The following is a 6,483-nucleotide window of genomic DNA, read 5'->3' on the forward strand; positions in this document are numbered from 1 at the left end:
AAAGGTTGCTAAATAAATAATTAGAGTAAATCACAAGAAAGAAACCTTCATGGTTTATGTGCATCATGTGAAAAATAAGATGGAGAGAAATAGAGCATTGCTTTAAATCAAAGTTGCTTCTGATCCATGAGAAGGAACTTTGAGATCTATTTATTTCTATCTTGCCTCTCACAAACACACATTCATATATATATGCTCCTTTGCGTACTACACTTCAGTATACGCTATTTCAACGGAGTGGTTCATCTTGCTCCTCTAGTATCTTTGGTCTCGAGGTTCCTGGCCATACGTCTGACGCTTGTCCTGCAGCTACAAATCACCAGGACCACTGCACAATATGAGGTACCAAGCCCTGGGGTGGCAGTGGATTTCGTCCATGGGCTCTGGATAGGAAGAGCAGATTTCAGAATCAATGATCACCCTTCCGGACTGTTGTGCAGCAGAGTACAGCGGTTAAAACAAAATGAAAGTGTCCCTTTAATTCACTCAAATACAGAGCAAACAGTGTTGAAAACCAAGATTAAAATTCTGAGGCAAACAGGTTTCAAACCAAGCTGCTCCCATTTCAGCAAGTGATGCTCTAAAACAGCATTGTGTGGTCAAGTGGCATTGTGTTGGTACATGCTAATAGGAACACTGGGTGGATCAACATTGAAAGGGAAACTGCTAAATAATTGAAGAGCTTATCTTTGGGGCATCCATCATTGGAAACTCCTGGAAACACAAGGACCTGCAGATGCTGGAATCTTAAGCAAAACACAGAGTGCTGGAGTATCTTAGTGGATCAGGCAGCAACTGTGGAGGGAAACGGTGCAACATTTTGGGTCGGGACCTACATTGCTAGCTCCTGGAATGGTGTCAGGGGTCTAAAATTAAAATGTTTAAAGGTTTCAAAGGTCTTTTATTATGACGTGTACCAATTAAGGGACAGTGATATGCGAATTACCATTCAGCCATACTAAAAAAAAGCAACAAGACACACAACTACATAAAAGTTAACATAAACATCCACCACAGCATATTCCCCACATACCTCACTGTGATGGAAGGCAATAAAGTCCAAGCTTCTTCCTCTTTATTCTCCCGCGGTTGGGGCAGTTGTACCATCCGTTGGGGCAATCGAAGCGCCGGCAGTCGAAGCCCTCACGTCGGGGCGATCAAAGACCCCGCGTCGGGGCAGACGAAGCTCCTGCGGCTTGGAGCTCTCGAAGTCGGTCTCTAACCAGAGACTGCGAGCTCCACGATGTTTAAGTCCGCAGGCTCCCGCGGTTGGAGCTCAGAGGTTGATCCCTGACAAAGGGATCGCGAGCTCCATGATGATAAGTCCACAGGCTCCCGTAGTTGGAGCTCCCGAAGTCGATCTCCAGCAAAGGCCGCCAACTCCTCAATGTTAGGCCGCTGAGCGGACGGAGATACGATACGTAAAAATATTGCATCTCCATCGAGGTATGAGATTTAAAAAGTTTTCCCCAACCCCACCCCCCACATAAAACAAGCCAAAGAACACTAAAAACATACATTTAACACATACTATTAAAACAATAAAGAAGGAAGGAACAAACAGACTGTTGGCAAGGCAGCTATTACTGGCGCCAACCGGTGGAATAAAAAATGTAAACACTAAATGCCACCCGATTATGACACAGATGAGGTGACATTTTTTCTGTCAAGAGTTATTTACAATACTGAAAATCCAGCACACAGCTGGGGTTTGGTGGTGCTGGATTGGAACGTTTTCCAGATTACAGGATGCTGTTTAAAAAAAAACACAAAATACCCCAACACATTTTAATTCATCTTTTTAAGATGGTGTGCAATCTTAAAATAAAATTTGCAGTGAACTGGGTATGTTTACAGTAAAGGAAGCATGGGAAGCAGGATCCTGTTTAGCTGACAGAGAGGACGAGAACCAGAGCCGCCTTAAGTGTAAGACAGCAGGAAGGATGACTAACAAACATCATCTGGTGAGCCACATGTCAAACCATCAAGATTTCAGAATGGTCAGACATCTGATTTTTGGAATTTCACTGTATCTTTGGAATTCTCTTTGAATATACAACTCTGCAGCACAGGAATATGCCCTTCAGCCTACAATGCCTGTGCTGAACATGCTGCCAAGACCAACTCTTATCTGTCTGCACCTAATCAATATCTTTCCAATCCCTGCATATGCATGTGACTATACAAAAGTATCTTAAATGCCCTTTGTAAAACCCCCTTTGTAAAAAGCTTAGCCCACACATCTCCTTTAAACTTTGCTCCTCTCACCCTAAAGCTATGCCCTCTATTATTTTATATTATCATTTTGGAAAAAAAGTTCTGACTGGACCGGTCCTAGACCTGGATAGGCAATGTCCTGGACCCAGCGCATTGCAACAATCATAAAGAAAGCTCATCAACAGCTCTACTTCCTTAGAAGATTTAAGAGTGTCAGTATGTCAATTAATATTTTCTTGAACTTCTATAGGTGTATGGCAGAGAACATATTGACTGGTTGCATCATGGCTTGGTTCAGCAACTCGAAAGCCCTGGAATAAAGAAGTTTGCAAAAAGTGGTGAACACTGCAGTCCATCACGGTTACTAACCTCCCCACCCTCAAAGGGATCTGTAGGAGCTGCTGCCTCAAAAGGCAAGCCAGCAAGATCAGGGACACACACCAAACTGGCTGCGCTCTCATTTCACTCCTGCCATTAGGAAGAAGATATAGGAGCCTAAAAACTGTAACATCCAGATTCAGGATTCATATCTGTTGTGCTGCTGCAAGTAAGAATATCATTGTTCCATTTTGGAACATATGACAATAAAAACACTTTACTTTTGACTGTATACCCTATCAATGTCTCTCATCATTTAGTCTACTACTATCAAGTCTCCGGTGTTCCAGAAAAAACAATACAAGTCTGTGTAACTTTTCCTTATAGCCAATACTCTCTATTCCAGGCAGCGTTCTGGTGAACCTCCTTTCACCCAATGTCAAGTCAAGCCAATTTTATTTGTATAGCACATTTAAACACAACCCATGTTGACCAAAGTGCTGTACATCAGTGCAGGTATTAAAAAAGAACATACAATAGCACACAACCCTAACAACACATACATAAACAGTTTACAGTGTTCCCTCAGAGGGCCTCAAACGCTAGGGAATAGAAGTAGGTTTTGAGCCTGGACTTAAAGGAGTCGATGGAGGGGGCCGTTCTGATGGGGAGAGGGATGCTGTTCCACAGTCTAGGTGCTGCAACCGCAAAAGTGTGGTCACCCCTGAGCTTAAGCCTAGACCGCGGGATAGTCAGTAGCCCCAAGTCGACTGACCTGAGGGACCTGGAGATTGAGTGGTGGGTTAGAAGATTTTTTTATATGGGGGGGGGGGGGCAAGCCGGTTTAGGGCTTTGTATGCAAATAGGAGGAGCTTGAAATCGATTCTGTACCATACTGGGAGCCAGTGGAGAGAGGCCAGAATCGAGATGATGTGGTCCCTTTTATGGGTACCCGTCAGGAGTCTCGCTGCGGCGTTTTGGACCAATTGCAGGCGGGACAGGGATGATTGATTGATCCCAGTGTATAGGGAGTTGCAGTAGTCCAGGCGGGAGGAAATGAATGCCCGGATGATTTTTTCTAGGTCATCAAATTGGAGGAATGGTTTGATTTTAACTATGGTACCGAGCTGGAGGAAACTGTCTCCACATCTTTCATGTAATAGGGTTACCTGGTTGTCCCCAATATTCCAAAGTTGGCCTAGTTAAAGTCTTGTGAAGCTGCATCATGACTTCTTGACTCTCATACTCAATGCCCTGATCCATAAGATAAGCAAACCAAATACCTCCTTTATCACTCAATCTACTTGTGTTGCCACTTTCGGAAAATTATTGCCCATGGACTCCAAGATCCATTGGTACATCAATGCTGTTGTTTCTTGACATTAATTGTACATTTTCCCCTTACATTCGACCTCCCAAAGTGCAAGACCTACATTTGCTCGGATTAAATGCCATCTGCCCTTTCACCGTCCATTTCTGTAGCTGCTTTACACACCGTTGTATACGTTAACAGCCTTCCTTTCAGTCCATGATCCCTGCAAATTTACTAATCAACCCATCTACATTTACTTCCAAGTCATTTATATATAGATATCACAAACAATTGAGGTCCCAGTACAGAGCACTGCAGAACTCCACTTGTCACAGACCTACAGCCTGAATGTCACTGTCCATCACAGCCCTCTGTCTTCTATAAGTAAGCCAGTTATGAGTCATTATTAATCCCGTGCATCGTCATTTCTGGATCAGCCTATCATGGGTGACTTTATCAACTGCCCGACTAAAATTTGTGTTATCACCATCCACTACTATACTTTCATTGATCACCTTCATCAACTCCTCAAAAAACCCGATCAATTTAGTAAGACACAACCTACTCTGTAAAATCCATGCATACCCACTCTCTTCTAAATGGGAGCAAATCCTATCCCGAAGAATCCTCTTCAATAGTTTCCCTGCCACTGAAATGAGGCTCACCAGTCTATAATTCCAAGGATTCTCTCTACTTCCCTTCTTAAACAAAGGAACAACGTTAGCTACCTTCCAATTCTCCCGGACTTTGCCTGTGGCTGGAGAAGATGCAAAGATCTTTGTCAAAGCTCCTGCAATCTCCGGTAGCGCAGCGGTAGAGTTGCTGCCTTACAGCGAATGCAGCACCGGAGACCCGGGTCTGATCCCAACTACAGGTGCTGTCTGTATGGAGTTTGTATATTCGCCCCGTGATCTGTGTGGGTTTTCTCCGAGATCTTCGGTTTCCTCCCACACTTCAAAGACTTAACCGGCATGTAGGTTAATTGGCTTGGTAAATGTAAAAAATTGTCCCTAGAAGGGTATAGGATAGTGTTAATGTGCGGGGATCACATGTTAATGGTCGACATGGACCTGGTGGGCTGAAAGGGCTTGTTTCCGTGCTGTATCTCTAAACTAAACTAAACTAAACCTCGGATAGATCCTATAGGCCTGTAGACTTATCCACATTAATGCTCTTCAAGAGCCCCAACACCTCCTCCTTCACAAACTGCCCTCACACATTGTTTTTTTCCACACTGATCTCATTGTCCTTAAGTCCTTCACCTTGTTGAATACAGATGCAAAGTACTCATTTGGTACTTGGCCTACATCTCCTGAGTCCAAGCACAAATTTGCTCCTTTATCCTTGAGTGGTCCTACCTTCTTCCTGGTTACCCTCTTGATTGTAATATAGGCATAAAAAGCTTTGTGATTTTCATTAATGCTACTTGCCAAAGCTTCTTTTTGGCCCTTATAATTGCCCACTTCCTTCCTCCTTGTTTTATATTCCTCAATTTTATCTGATTTAATCTTCTTAAATCTTGCATACACTTTCTTTTTGACAAATTTACAACTTCACCAGTCATCCAAAGATGCTTTGTCATCCTTATCCCTTCACCTAACTGGAACATGACGATCACAAACTTTGAACAACTCGCACATGTTAGATGCGGAATACCCAATAGCAACTGCTCCTAATTATACTCTCAAGCTCCTGTATAATAATGTTGTAATTTGCCTCACTCCAATTTGGTGTCTTCCCCAGGGTTAGGCATTCTTATTCAAAAAATCTTAAAACTTATGCAGTTGTAATCATTGTCCCCAAAATGCTCTTCCACTGAAACACCATAAAGAGCCTAGGCTCATTTCCGAACATAAGATCCAGTATGTTACCCTGTACGTTTATACTACCTACATGTTGTTTCAAGAAACCCTCTTTGATACGCCTAACAAATTCTGTCCCGTCGCAGGCTTCGGTACTGAGCAAGTCCCGGTCAATATTGGGAAAGTTAAAGTCACTCTCTAACTGATAACCCTGTTGTTTTGGCATCTTTTGGTAATCTGTCGGCTTATCTGTTCTTCTAACTCCCGTTGACTATTGGGGGGCCCTATAATGCACTCCCATTAGATCTATCTTTTTTATATTTGAGCTCTACCTATATTGCCTCAGTGGTGGAACCATTTATCATGTCCTCTCCGGATGCTGCTGTGTCATTCTCCCTGATTAAAAGAGCAACTCCTTCACCTCTTTTACTCCCTCTCACATCCGAAACATCAAAACCCCAGAACGCTGAGTTGCCAGGTGTGTCCCTCTCACAATCACACTTGTGGAGCTGACATGGTTACTCTTGATTAGAACGGGTGTCAAGGGTTATGGGGAGAAGGCATGGGGAGAAAATTGGATTAGGTGGTAGAGATCAGCCATGATTGTATGGTGGAGTAGACTCGATGGGCCGAATGGCCTAATTCTACTCTAACGTGAACCTGCGAACGAATGAAGTTTGTGATTTTGTTTCGTTATTTTGAAATGGTGTTAAGAAGATTGTCAATGTTGTATTAACCACAGGTGGGCATTATGTGGATCATGGAAATGTTGAAGTACACATCTAGGCAATAATATCGTGACCATCAGGGGCAGATTATGAGGGCATTTGCATA

Source organism: Rhinoraja longicauda, chromosome 24, assembly GCF_053455715.1.
Source record: "Rhinoraja longicauda isolate Sanriku21f chromosome 24, sRhiLon1.1, whole genome shotgun sequence".
Taxonomy (NCBI): domain Eukaryota; kingdom Metazoa; phylum Chordata; class Chondrichthyes; order Rajiformes; family Arhynchobatidae; genus Rhinoraja; species Rhinoraja longicauda.